The sequence below is a fragment of the Cibotium barometz genome, chromosome 60 (genome assembly GCF_041138505.1).
Source record: "Cibotium barometz isolate CiBa-2024 chromosome 60, ASM4113850v1, whole genome shotgun sequence".
NCBI lineage: Eukaryota > Viridiplantae > Streptophyta > Polypodiopsida > Cyatheales > Cibotiaceae > Cibotium > Cibotium barometz.
Genome location: NC_141105.1, coordinates 3,874,234 through 3,890,116, shown reverse-complemented (window position 1 = coordinate 3,890,116; position 15,883 = coordinate 3,874,234).

The window sequence follows — 15,883 nt, the reverse complement described above, 5'->3', positions numbered from 1 at the left end:
CTTCCCATGGGTTTACATTGAGATTGCGATTCAATTGTAAATATCTTGTATGATTTTGAGGACAAAATCTTTGGGAAGGGATGGTTTGTCTCATGAACCATAGAGCTTGATTTCCACATGTACATAGGGGCCCATGGGCAAAAGGAGAAAGTGACTATAAATAGGGCTTGGGGTACATTGGTAGGATCTTTTGACATCTTTTGACACTTTTACTAACTTTGGTCATCTTGTACCTTCGGGCTCCATCTATGGAGATTTGGCCTTCCATGGTCATCCTCTTGGTGAGAGGTTAAACACACTTAGGCTATTTGTGCATCTTCTCTTGCTACATGCACTTATAGATTCTCTCTTTCTCTTGTATATTCATGTGATGAGCTATTGGATCACTAATCTCATGATTAATGGATGCTAGATTCTTGCTTTGATGTGTTTGATTCCATATTTTGCTCTAGATCCATTTCAATAGTGCATTGGGGAGAGGAGGCTAATCATCATCGCAAGATTAAATTTTAGGATTACAAGATTTATACTTACACTACGCTCATGCTTTTAAAAGTAAAACTTTGAAACCATTTTATTTCTCAAATATTTACAAGGACAAGCTTTATTACAAAGATTTGAGACTAATGTAATTAGTCTTATTCATCATAAAAGAAAATCCTAGTCTCAACTAAGACATAAGAGTTGAGCAGTCCACATAGGTGAAATATGGGGGTTCCGCCGTGGTTTCTAAGATATGGTAGGGGTGGTAGACTTGGGATTGTGTTGTGTTCCATAATGGCTACTCTATTGACCAGGTAAGACTTGCATTACTTGGTCATATACCCAGTGGTTCCGTGGTACATGGTTCCCTTCTATGGTCACATAGATGTCGGTTCTGGGAGTACCCAGACCACGAACCAGAATAAGCGGACTATCTTTAGCTTCTTGAACCAATGAACCTGCTTTAAATCGATGGTGAGGTTCCCGATTCGGTCTGCTCGGATGAAAAAGTACCTCGGCCCACGATTCCAAAAGTGATCTCTATCCTAAGGGACAACCTCTCGAGTATCTGTACTATCGTATCATGTAATTTGAAATTTGAAGAGTGACAAGCCGTCTAGAAGATGCACTTGAAGACTAGGAATCTCGAGTAAGCATATCCCTCTTCCTATAATCATTCAATCACCAATTATAATTGTTCTAGTAAGGTATTTTATCACTCAGCATTATACTCGGTAGAACATACATTCCCAAAAAACCTTAAAATAACAAGTCCTAGAAACTAAGATCGGCTCTAATACCAATTGTAAGGTTCCCCCTCTTCCTAAATAGTAGAAACCATAAGATAGTCTACTAAGTCTAACTCGATAAAAATTTCTTACTCGTCGACACCTTGACCATGTAAAGATACAAGGATACGATTAATAGGTAAGACCTAGTTCTATCTCGTAGGGGGAGCTTGATCTTCTAAATGACTCTTAAAATCAAATCACACATAGAGTGACTGACCTTAAATCGGGCAACCTCTATTCTTGATTCCTAGAAACAACACTTTTTCCCCCATCTATACAAAGCATAGCCACTGGCCTAGTCCTCTAGAGTAGAGTTGCCCAAGAACCTACTTACCTAACGTAGAACTTTCAATTAATCTATTAGAAAGCTACCCAAATAATTGGGTCCACCGTCCATAGGATGGTGTCGTCAGGGCATTCCATCCTCCCACTTTCCAACCAATTCACGCATCAATTTTGTTTTCTAATTAGTCCTACCACGTTGTGCGACATATATAGACAAGTTCCTTAATTAATGACCTTACACATTGTTCGTTTAAATAGACTTTTACAATGATACAACACCACTAACAAACAAGGGATTTTTTTATTTAAAAAATAGATACACTGTTCAAATTATCCGTAGTAGCGAGATCCAAGCTCTCTTACTCCTTTACTTTATTATGCCAATGATCTATAATTTGGCCTTCCAGAGCCTCTATAGACTAGGTAATCCCTACGGGACCATACACCTCATCATCGGGGCAGCTAGCGAGGACTCAAGTCAGCCTGTCGCCCCTCTCAGGCTCTATCACTTGATCCTCCGACTCCTCAGAGGGATATCTACGTACTAGGGTGGGCTTCTTCACCACACTAGCTTGGGCCCGCAGAACTAGGCAGCATCCACAATACTTGCCTAAGCTGGCGAGTCTTATCGTCCTGATGGTAGGAGGGATACCTTGGGACATGCAACACGAAAACGGGGTCAGCACAAGCATTAAGACGGAGAAGATACACTTGTACTTTTAACTTAATCAAGATAACAACACAATTGCTTAACTAAACCATAGGATACAAGAGACAACACCATTTTCTCGAGAAAGCAACGATTTCACAAGAATTTCGGTATTTTTTCAAAGGAAGGAAAAGTAGCAACTTCTTTCTTACATAATTAATGCTAACATTAAAAGTCAATCAAAAAACCTCTTTTTAAAACGATTATTAAGTTAACCTGGCCATTAGTTCCTTGTGGAATACCAAAAGGGAGAGTTGGGGCCGCATTTGAGGCATTCCTCTAAGGTCTCGAGGAGGTAAAACTTTGGCGTCTTCAAGGAGGAGCCATTCTATTCACCTTCTCGTATCCCACATTGCTGCGAACTCAACGCTTCAGTCGAATCACAAATTGAAGTTAATTTGCTCATTTTATGAGCATAAAACTTCTAGGTGGTAAGCACCTCTAAGAGCCAAAGAGCCCTTACTAAAGTCATCAAATGGGGGGGAAGGTGTCCTTAAACTGAAATTTGGAGCAAAAGGCTACACCTACAGGGAGAGAGGAGGAGTTCTCCCCCTTAAGTGTATTCACACTGGGGGGAGAGCAGCTAAGGACACACCCTCTACTTAACACAAGAGTGAGATGATGAAAAAAAAATATGTGCAGAGCTTAATTGGAAATAGGTGAAAAAGGGCTTGCTGGGAGAGGGGTGCAGAGAGTTGTTCAGGTGTAGTTCCGAACAGAGTGTCGGGTATGGACTCTGCACAGAATGTCGGGTACCAGCAGCATAGGGTATCGAGGGTGTGACCACCATAAGAGTGCTAAGGGGGGTTTATATAGGGGCTGGTACACGGGGTGCGGGTGCAGGGAAAGGGAGAGCAAAGTGGGGTGCAAAGGATGGTGTACGATGAAAGTACGTTGGTCTGTGGCTGCACAAGTCTAGGGTGCAAAGGACAGTGTACGATAAAAGTACGCCATAAGAGTGCTAAGGGGGGTTTATATAGGGGCTGGCGGGTGCAAGGAAATGGTGAGCAAAGTGGGGTAGCTCCACAAGTCTAGGGAAAGGGATGGTGTCTATACACAAGCAAAAGAGGAGGTACGCATGTACCTTCTGGGTCAGTGGCCGCACATGAGTGTCCACACGACGTGACGGCCAGTGGGAACCGTACGCTAGGACGACCGGCCTTTAGTCCTTACACGGCCGTTGTACGGTTGCTCGGGTACAAAAATGGCATCTTTTTGGGACGACGGGGATCCCTTTTTGGGGTGCTGGCCCCGATATGCATGTCGGAGCACCCGATGGCTACGAAAAAAAAAATTAGCGAAAATGTTTGGGGTGTTTCTTTGGTCGTGGGGGTGCAAACTGTTCGTGAATCAAACACCTAGTCATGCATTTATTAAGGTTTAAAGTTTACTCTGTTTTAATTGAAAATAACTAAAAATTTACGTAGAGGCTTGATCTAGTGTCTGTAGTGAGTGATGTAAAATCGTATATTAGGATAAAATCGCGTGCAGATTCCAAATTTGGACTCAGAATTTTAAGATTCCAAGTGTAAATAGCTCGATTATTAAAATTGATGATTTTTACATCATAAAAAGACTATAAATTCATTTATCAAATGGGCATATATTATTATTGAAGATGAGCATGTTACATGGGGATTTACCTTCATTTTATTTTTCAGATTATTGACATGTATTGTGTGAGGTTCTCTAATCTCCATTGAACTTCTACCAGATGGTTTATCAATAGGTGGTCATGGCTCCTCATTGTTATCTGAAGAATAAAAATCCTCCTTGCTTGATGAATTGCTATTTTTATGAGATGTCCTCTTACCTCGAGAGCTTGTAAACATAGAAGTCCTTTTAACTGTAGCATTATATGGTAGTGATGTGTGTGAACACACTTAGGACCGTCCGGGCACTTTTTCCCTCACTAAGAGGTTTTTTCCCTTGTACGTATGTACACCCTCTTATCTACTCATTTTGGGGTATGTACTTATCTTTTGTATCTGGCACACATTTGATTATTCTAATCTAGTGAGTTGTGTGCTCTCAAGCTTCTCTATCTTGTGTGTGTGCATTGTTGCAACCCTAACCCTAATTCCAACAATTGGTATCAGAGCTAGCTTCCTTAACACTTGATCTAGTAGTTTGTCTCCCTCCTCTCACGATCTTGTTTTTCTATCTCCGATTGAGATACCCTTTTAAGAGAAGAAGATATATACTGTAGTGTGATGTATACAACGTATACATCACTATACAACGTATACAAAATTTTTGGGATCCACAGCGCGATTCGAGCGCATTTTGGATGCGTTTTGGACACCGCAAGGTTTTTGCAGACGTTCTGGAGAGGCATCATTTTGGATTAGTTCTGCTCGATTTTGGGTATTTGGGCTGTACAGCGACAAAGATTGAGTGTGCAGCAGCATCTATAGTGTCTTCAACAACATCGACCATCATACTTTCGCCGTGCCAATAACACTCTATTCTCTACTCTGTGTTATTTTTCATACACTTTGCAAGTGATTCATTCAGTTGGCAGCCATCCGAGGTTGCATTCAATGAATACTGATGAGTACTTGCAGTGTGTTGAAAGATTTTGCATTTGGTAGACAGCCATGGCTGGCAGTATTGATGTATTCAACATATTGTCTACTAAGGATAAACTTGATGGGACTAACTACCCATTGTGGTCCTATATGATAAGGCATGTACTAGTTGCTAAAGGCCTTTGGAATGTGGTCAGTGGTAGAGAAACTTGTCATGTTTCAAAACTACCAGTGCAACCAAGTGTTGTAGATACATTTGAAGTAGAATCTGATACAGATGTGTCTCCTCCACATGTACCACCAGAACCTCCCACTGCTGCTCAAACGAGATGGAATGGAAGAAATGCATAGGCACATGCATTGCTTGCACTTTCTATGAAGCGAAGCATTATTTAATCCTCAGGTAAGGATGTAGAGAAAGAAGGTGATAAGCCTAAAAATAAGGGCAAGTGTCACTATTGCAAGAAACCAGTGCACTACTACATAAATGAGTGCAAGAAAAAGCTAGAGAAGGAGATTAAGAAAGAATCGAGCATGGTTATGGTTGATGCATCTCTACCAAGTGCAGAGAAGAAGGAATCTGCAAGTTTTGCTCAAGATGATTGAGCATGGAATGTACATTGCAATTATGACCCTTCTGTTCATGATGTATGCATGTTAGTGGCAGAATCGGATGCTTGGTACTTTGACAGTGGTGCTAGTAAGCACATTACTTCACAAAAAAATATGTTCTCATCTCTGGAATTTGTCCTAAGTGCAGGAACTATCACATGTGCAAATGGTTTCTTATATCCTATCAAAGGAGTTGGTAGAGTTGTGCGCTCACCCCGCTACAAATGGGGGCGCATTTATTCTTTCTAAAGTTTTATATGTGCCACGCATTAAGAAGAACTTGCTATCAGTTTGAGCCTTAGCCTTGTCAGGCTTGATAGTGAAATTTATGGATGACGGATGTATAGTTCAGGATAGAAATGATGGTTATTGAATCATTGTTTTCATGGCCTATACAAGATAGATGTATTTGAGAAGTTGCAGCATGATGCTTACTCAGTCTCTATGACTCGTGCTATGAGTGACGCAAATTATGGCATGCACGATTTGGCCATCTGAATTATGGTAGTTTGTTACGCCTTCAAAGGCATGATATAGTGTCTGAGTTGCCAACTCTTGAGACCCCTGCTAGACATGTATGTGAGGGGTGTATTCTTGGTAAAATGCTTCGGGCATCATTTCCAAAGGATGGATCTGTGAGGACTGTTAAGAAATCATAGCTTATACATAGTGATGTATGTGGTCCTATGAGGACACCATCTATTGGGGGATATCTCTACTTCATCACTTTTATTGATGATTACTCCAGATATAGCTGGGTGTATCCATTAAAGCAGAAGTCAAAGGTTTTATGTGCTTTAGGCACTTTGTATCCATGGCTGAAAATGTATGTGAATGTAAAGTTGGCACCCTTCGTTCATATCAAGGGAGGGAGTATATGTCCAAGGAATTTCATGCATATATGGCTGAAAAAGGCATAAGGCATCAATGTACAGTGCCATACACACCTCACCAAAACATTGTGGCTAAAGAGGAGGAATAGGTCTCTCATGGAGATGGCACGATGTATGGTGAAAGCCCAAGATTTACCTCATGGTTTTTGGTTAGAGGTAGTTATGTACGTAAACTATGTGTTGAAAAAATGTCCTACCAAGTCCTTGCAATCTAAAACTCCTTATGAATCTTGGCATGGCAAGAAGCCTTATGTGACTCATTTGCATGTTTTTGGTTGTCTTGCTTATGCTCTTGTGCCTGAGCAACAATGTAGTAAGCTTGATGGATAAGGCAGCTAAATGCATATTTGTGGGATACAGTTTAGAAAGCAAGCGATGTAGACTCTACCATCCGGCCTTAATTTAAAATTTGGGTTATTTGTTTTAGGATTTCACGCAGATGTGATGTGATTCCCAATTTAAAAATTGGATCTTTTTCGTTTTAGGATTCACATACTTTCCCCTACTTGCTGTGGATGGTGCTGGATGCATATATAGGGATCCGTCCAAGTGGGGCGTGCCTCATGGTCAAAGGCAACAATGCATGACAAGTGTGACATGATATGGTAACTAGGGGATCTATCATCAATGTTTTTGTACAACAATGAGGACACCAAATGCGAAGTCTCTTTTCAAAGCGAACACGGTGCCTGCCTCGTTGATGTTTTTGCCTTAGAACTCCACTAACATGAGGATGCTTAGGTTGGGGAGAATCCTCATCTAAACTATTAGGTATATTGTGTGGAATTCCATGACCCAATCTAGTGCGTGTAACATCTGCTTGAATTTGGCAAATGCTCCCACGTGGTGACATGTCAATCTTCTTTGGAGCTACCAAGCTCATGAGGTTATCCTTGGATATCTTTAATTGTTGTAGCAGAATAGATTTCTCTATTGTTGGAATTAGGGTTGCAGGAAAGCACACAAAGCTTGGAGAAGAAGAAGCAAGAATGCACACAACACACAATGTATTAGATTGTGTCAATGTACAAAAGATAAGTTAGCCCTAGAATGATGGGCTATCTGATAGAGTGTGACATCAAAGTGATCTCCAGCATCATGAAGACTCAAATTCAAACCTGTCTCCATTGGAGTAGCAATAGGTTTGCAGTCTTCAAGGCCAAATCTCCGCAATAATGTCTCAATATACTTTGTCTGACACAAAGCAATACCTCCATCACACTGCTTAAATTGTATCCCCAAATAATGATGCAAATGCCCCAAATCTGACATCTCAAAAGAGGCATTCAAATCAACCTTAAAATCAGCAATATGACTCTCATTTGGTCCTGTGAGCAGCATGTCATCGACATAGAGAGCAATGATTGGATGTACATCATCCACACGTTTAGCATACAAAGTGCTTTCTATTGGACTATTCTGAAAACCATGTGCAGTCAAATATGCATGGATCTTTTCATACCAAGCTCGTGGAGCTTGCTTTAAACCATATAAAGCCTTTTTCAACCTGCACACTTTGTTTTCCTGCCCTCTTTGAACAAAACCACGAGGCTGCGATACATACATCTCCTCATACAAATCTCCATTCAAGAACGCAGTCTTTATGTCCAACTGATGTACATTCCAACCATTATGAGCTGCCAATGCACAAATGCTACGAACGGTAGTCATACGACAAGTGGGAGCAAAGGTCTCATCAAAATCAATGCCCTTTTCTTGAGCATAACCCTTTGCAACAAGTCTAGCTTTATAGCGATCAACAGTGCCATCTGGCTTTCGTTTCAACTTTAAAACCCACTTACATCCAATGGCCTTTTTACCAATAGGCAAATCACACAAAGACCATGTACCATTCTTCATTATAGCATCATATTCACTTTGCATTGCAGCCAACCAATTTTCTGATTTTTGTGCCTCATCAAATAAAAGAGGTTCTTCCTCTTCACACATACTAGACACAGCCAAAGCATAACAATCTGATGCATAAGAGGCATGTTGAAAACCTGAACGAGTACGACTAGATATAGGTGTATCAATTTTACTATCACGTAAGATTTGCACCAGCCATTTAGGCATACCTCTAGCCTGCTCATTTTCAGCCCTATCCTCATGAATTACATCCTGTAAATCTGCATCAGAAATAGGCTGATCTATGATGTCATTTGAAATCTGCATAGGCTGAGTATTTGCCTCATTAGGACTTACATTTGAATTCCCACCTGTAAATAGAGGCAACAACGTATCAAATACATCACGTGAGCTCACACCTGTCTCTTTGGTACATGATAACAAAGGCTGCACAACATCTTCCACAAAAACAACATCTCGACTAATCAAGATACGCTTTGACTGCGGATGATACAATCTGTAACCCTTGCTCTCAGCACTGTAACCAACAAAAATGCATTTGACAGCCTTATCATCCAATTTTTTACGTTGTTGCACAGGCACTAAAGCATAGGCCAAGCAACCAGACACGCAAGTGACCAATAGAAGGCTTCCTACCATGCCAAGTTTCGTATGGAGTAATAGACTGCAAGGCCTTAGTGGGACACCTGTTGAGGACATATGCAGCACACATGACAGCCTCAAGCCAAAACGTATGTGGCAAAGCTTGGCTCTTGACCATATATCGTGCCATCTCCATAAGTGACCTGTTTTTCCTCTCAGCAACACCATTTTGCTGAGGGGTATATGGCACTGTACATTGGTGTTTTATCCCACGACTAGCCAGAAATGCATCAAACTCTTTAGACATGTACTCCCCCCCTCGATCAGAACGGAGGGTGCCCACAGTACAAAATTGGATACATTTTTAACCATAAGCATAAACTGTTTGAAGCACAAAAACACTTCGGACTTTGCCTTCAGTGGATATACCCATGCATGCCTTGAGTAATCATCATCAATGAAAGTCACAAAGTACAAGTGTTTACCAAATGACGGAGTTTACATAGGCCCACATACATCACTATATGTACAAGTTGCAATTTGCGAGTGGCCCGCACAGAACCATCCTTTGGAAACGCAGAACGCTGCATTTTGCCCAAAATACAGCCTTCACAAACATGTTTCAATGGTGCCTCAAGAGGGGACAATGAAGCAACCATATCAAATTTCTGCAAACGCAGCAAACTAGCAAAGTTCAGATGACCAAAACGAGCATGCCATAGTTTTGCATCTGAAATTGCCTTTTCATTAGAAACTGCATTTGCTGAATCTTCCACATACTTGTCATAAGAATTGAGCCTATACAGCCCACGAAACAAGGTGCCAGATACAATAATCGTATCACCAGAAGTCAAATCATGAACAGTACATCTGTCATCCACAAATTTGACTACAAGTCCAAGTCTAGCAAGCGCAAAGACAGACAATAGATTCTTCTTTATCCCTGGCACATACAAAGCATCTGAAAGTGTGAAAGCGCTGCCATTTGCAGCAGTAAGCATAATTTTACCAATGCCCTTCACTGGGTAAGAAGCATTATTGGCACATGTGACAGTATTCCCATTAGGGACAGCCTCAAGACAAGTGAACATATCACGATGCGAGGTAATGTGCTTTGTAGCACCACTGTCAAAATACCATACATCAGAGTCAACAGAAACTGCCAAACATGCATCATGTACAAATGGGTCATACTAGCAATACACGCTAAACGCCCATTCTGTATCCTGCACAACATTTGCAGAATCTGCATTTATAGAAGCATCCGCTATTGTGGCTGCATTTGACTCTTTCTTCTTTGCCTCTTTAGCCTTTAGGTTAGGGCAATTCTTAATGACATGATCAGTTGCCTTACAATAGTTGCACCTGATCTTTTTCTTACCTTTATCAAGAGCCTTCTCAGACTTATTGTTGCTACCTGTGGAAAGAGAAGAAGTACTCCTGTTTTGCCTGGACTGCGCTTCTTGCAAGAGCTTGTTGACTAAAGTATCATACTTGACAACATCCAGGTCTGTCCTCAGTAACAAGTCTCCACGTGGAAGCAAAAGTCTGATATGACTCAGGTAAAGCATCAAGAACAGTCTGCACAAGAGAATGATCAGGAATAATCTCACCTGCAGAAATCAACTATTCCTTGAGATCTTTAATCTCAGCAAGAAAAACATTCATGTCATCATCTTCAAAGGTTATTGGCTTGGAGCAAATTTGAAGGCTTTTCAACAAATTCAAAATACTTGCAGGAGAAGAGAAGAATCTGTAGCAAGGGTACAAGGACTTTGGACAAAGACAAGATTCATTCAAAAAATCCAAGAGATAAAGAGAAGAAGGTGTGGAAGACCTTTGGGCAAAAGAAGGCCCTATGTGAATTCCCTTTCGGCTAACTGTACCACCTCTATGGCACAAGTAATCAACCACAAACTTGGATATACCTTTTTTTTTGTTGATCGAACCATTACTAGTCTAACCTTGTGCTCGATCATTATCTCTTTCAAGTGGTTTTTCACATTTGCTTTATATACAGTTAGTAATGTTACTTGTACTCTTTTTTTGGCTTGGCATTCTAATTCTCCTCCATGGTTTGATCTCTTACAACTACATACATTGATGAAGTCCCTAATAAAAGAGGTGGGTATCCCATGCTTTCTAATATCAATACACCATCTACATTTGATTGTTTCTATTGTCTCATTTACTTCTTGGTGATAATCATCCTCCACAATATAATGAGACAATGCCACAATGCTTCCCCACTCTTCTAAGCATGCAATCCTTAGCTTTGGTGTGTGCTATTCAAGCAAAGACAAGGCGCACCATCTTCTTTCATCCCCAAGCAAAGGCCATCCATCATTCTTCTCCATTTCTTTAAATCTTGATTACCTCTAGAATCATGAGCTTTCAAGGTTTCCAGTGTGACTATCACATCTCTTTTTGAATGGCTCTCATCATAAAGTTATAGCTTGCTTTGTCAAACGAAAAGTATTTAGGAGACAAATATAACATGGGATTGGGTGAAACGATGTTACTTTGATTGGATCGAACATGAATACTTTCGTTGCTATCTTGAAAGTATTTAGGAGACAAATATAACATGGGATTGGGTGAAACGATGTTACTTTGATTGGATCGAACATGAATACTTTCGTTGCTATCTTGAAAGAGATTTCCCACGTGTGAATCATCACTCGATGTGAGGAGTGACTACTATCACCATTGGATCACTCTTTAATATTGAAGTCGCTCTGGTCTTGGTTCAACGACTCCATCCTTCAAAGAACATAAATTGATTAAGATTGTATACAGCTTCATTTCAAGAAGACAATACATATCCCATAGTATCACTTCCTATCTATTGTAAAGGATAACATACATAACTAAAGAATATACTTACAAATTTTAGAGAAAGATAGAAGAAATCTTAATATGGATGGATGGAGAAGTGATGCAAAAAATGTAATGAAAAATGCACTCTATGGAATGTGTTATAAATTGATAGCAGGTAATGGACCAAGTTTACTTCCGGTCCAAGTTTACTTCTGTTCCAAGTTTACTTCTATTCCGAGTTCACTGTCAAAATATCCCCCATTAAAGACCGTAGATTTTACTCGCGCGTGCGTCGTAATGACAATTATGGTGGTCCGAGTTTACTTTAGTTCACGGTGACTGTGTTCTCGGTGTTCCTGGTCCGAGTTTACTTTGCTGGCAGCGACGCAGATCCAACGGCACACGATGATAGATGTGATCACCAACTTTTTCAGCCATTGATCCCAACACTCCAAGCCCGTGTGACTTAGTCATGAGCCCCCCCCTCTCCCCCCCCTCAAAAAAAAAAAAAACTTCCCCCTCCACCCTCGCCCTCTGCCTCTCTGCCATCCTCCCGCATGAGCCTCCTCCACTCCCCCAACCCCCTCGGCCCTCCCGCCGAGTAGCCCCTATTGGGAGGAGCAACCATGTGGGTTCTGTCTATACAGAAAAATCTATCACTTCTCAAGGCCTATGGCATTGACGGTTGTGTTGCTTGCGTCGTAAGAGCCCTTCTCCCAAAGTCTCCAAGTGGTCTCGTGAGGCAACCAATGGGCTATAGCTTCTTTCAGATGCCTACCAGTAGATACTGGTGATATTGTAGAGACATTGACCCGTCTCCGAGTATGTGTCATCATTTACCAATCCAGACGCCACTCCGGAGAGTGGAGTAGTGATCTTCTCCTTCCCACTAAGTGTAGTAGCAGAGCGTGAGTGGATTCAAGAATCTATCTCTTCCACTATTCATGGGTAGGTGATAGACCTCTCTCACCGCCTACAAGACCTGTGGCTCATAGACATTGTCTCGCACTTTTGGCGCTTTGGCCCACATGGAGCTGGGAGGATCAGGCCACGCGAACCACAATGGCGAGTTCGAGAGCTTGAGTTTGGAGATGATCCTCTTCATCTACCTTCATGTATTGCTGGCGGTCCCCCTTCCCTCTCCTACAGATATCTCTACTGTGATAGTTGAGCCCACCATGACAAACTGTAAACCCTTGCCCAAGTCTCACAGGGTGGAGGGCAGCTTAGACAAATCTCACCCCACAAGACGCCTTTGATGCAGAAGGTCTCTTGGAACATAAGGGATTGGGTGGCCCGCAATGCCGCTCTAGGTGGGGGAGTCCTTCACGAGAGGAGCTACAGAGAGCCTTAGTTGAAGGCTCTATCGACATTCTTTTTCTTTGGGAGCATCACTTGTCAGATGGTTGTACGCGCAAATGCGGGAAGATTTTGTAGGGCGGAAGCCACACCTTTTCGTCACCAATCAAGGGAGGAAGTATGTATCTCAATTAGTGAGCAGCGATGGCGGACTTCAACACCATAGTCCCCGAGAGGGTCCAGTGGGTGATTATCAGGCTTGGAGAGGACCAGGTGTGAGCGTCCTCAACATTTACACCCTAACTCCATGTGAGGTCGAGTGGACTTCTAAAGCATGATTTGGCAAGGCCTCCCCTAGGTTGTTTTTTTTTGTGTATGGGGGCGACTTTAATACGTTAGAGACCACAGAAAGTAGACTAGCTAGTAGAGCCATGATATTGTTTCTGGTGCAAAGCTTGCTGTGACAGGTGCTTGTCTTCTGCATATCAAGGGATAGGACCCCTCGCATCTCCCAAAGTTCGGGCATAGCCAAGGGGGTTTGAGATTCTCCAAATCTAACAGGAGGCGCGGAGACCCCAACCTCTTCCATTTGGATCATTTGTATGTTAATGAGTGGTCTTGTGAGAGAACGAGGTGGTATACCTTTTCTAGAGGATGACAAACGATAGGATAATCAGCAGAGCCTTTGCATACCCTCCGTAGATTTCACACCGGACAACCCTTGGATTTAGGCTCAGATGGCAACACCCCGCACTGAGATCAACACCACAGAGGAGAGGAGAGGAGAGGAGAGTGGAGTTCAGATTCCATTCCCGTACGTCTTTCTAGGCTCAAGCTGAAGACACAGGCAAAGGGGATTTCTTCGAGACGACAGGGCCTTACCGCTAGAGGGATGGCTTCGGGGGGCTTACAGGGTTAGACGGTAACGTTGTAGTTAGTAGCTTCTTTAGCTCCTCATTATAGAGCCTCACTCCATGCTGGTACATGATGCAAGAGAGACGGTCTAGGTAGCACACTCGTGAGGTGGTCCCAGTGGCTCTCTAGAGTTGCTCGATGCAGTTGGAGGTCGCCCCGCTCTCTGTTCTAGAAGTGGACACCCTATGGAGTCACTGAGGGGCATTGCCTTTGGGATTGTTCCAAGGTGCAGCATCATCACTTGGGGCCAGTAGCCTAGGCTTCCGTGATAGCATCGGCCCTAGTATACGAAGAGATGACACTCCTCTCTCACCACGGTACCATGACAGCCTCACTATCAGCAGCCCCAACATGGAGGAATGAGGTTGGAGATCATCAGTAGTATAGCAGCATGGCACATTTGGCGTGCTGCAATGAGGCCATGGAGGGCACTAACACGCCACTGAGTCCACCCAAAGCATATGAACGAACATCATACACACCCCTTTGTTGGAAGAAGCTTCGAGACAGCTCTGGGCATTTGCAGAAGCGCTGAGATGTCTTTCTGCAAATTTGGATTTACGATCCCTTCCTCAGGGTTAGAGACAACACGGATACTTGGCTTTACAGGCCTCCTGTTTGGTTATTCCGCCCTCCCCCCATTGTATGAGATAGCCTTCCTCCCTTGATTGAGACTGGGTCATGTACTTTACCCGTTTCAGCTATATTTTTGGTAACTAATGGAAGGATTAAAAAAAAAAGTTTTTAGTCCTTTTTGGTTGAAAAGAAAATTTTCACTTTCAATTCTCACGAATACTTTCAAAAGGTCACACTTGTAAGCTTTCAATTTTGTAGATATTATGAGAGGAAAAATAGAGGATATTTTTTCCAATTTAAGTCCCCACTATACTTATTAAATAAATTAGATACTTGGTGTAGAAAGAAAGGTCAAATGGTGAACGTAGCTCATGTTACAATACACGAACATTCTGCTCTTTGTGAGAAGTTATCATGAGAATTCTACCGTTTAAAAGGCACATAACAGGAGATCGATTGTAGATCCGCTTTCAGCTTTGTAGAGCAAGAAGGCATCTTTGAGACCACCACCACCACAACGGTCTTTTTCAACCAACAGCATCACACCTCATCATATCTGTTTACTGCGTTTTCAATCCCATCGACAGCTCGATTTCAGACTCTCACGCGTGGTTCTTGTTTTTCTGACACAAACAGCTGGTACGAACACGTGACTCTCTCTCTCTCTCTCTCTCACACACACACACACACACATCGACGGCTCACAGCTTGTTCTCACAGGGGGTGATGGCTTTTTCTCTGATTTTCTCACACAGCCTAGCACGAAACATACTGACTACTTGTACATTGCACATCCTAGTTGCAGCAGATAACCACATCAACTCCCTCTGCAAGTCGAGCCCTCTCTTTGCATTAACTCGTGCACAGTACTCTCTCTTGCGTTAAGCAGCAACCTGAGACGATAAAAGTGAAAAGCAAAGTTCTGAACAGTGCGTGCTCATGGAAATTAACAACACTGCTATAGAGTTTGTACCAACCCAAATTTTTCATAGCGCCGATCATAGCTACACCCTAGATGCCTCATTCTTAGCCGTAAGATACAGTGATAAATTTGTGCAAGACCATCTTGCAAGGTGGACAAATGTGTTCATCATTCCAACCTTTTACTGATCTCTTGTGATTTTACTGGAAGAGCCATTCTGATTCAAAAGGCTGATTTCCCCTCCGTCAATAGTAAACCATCGTGTGTAAAGCGAAAAGTTAATAATATTCGTACAAGATTGTTCACAGGAACAATCCGTGCAAAGATCTTAGACTCATTACGGCGCGAGTCTCCATAGCTTCTACACACCCATTCTCGTTTTGGGAGTCTTAACGTTGGCAACGCCCTTTCGCTTGTACCCTTGTGCACATCAAAGATCTTGGAGGAGCTAACGGCTTGCGAAAAATCCACGGTTGCACAAATGGCCGACATTTGAGGCTGTTAAAGCTGTCTAATTAACCCATCGTTTTTGCATTAAGCCTTCAGCCATTGAGTTTGTAAGCATTGTCGCTGCACTTACCAAGCACAATAAGATA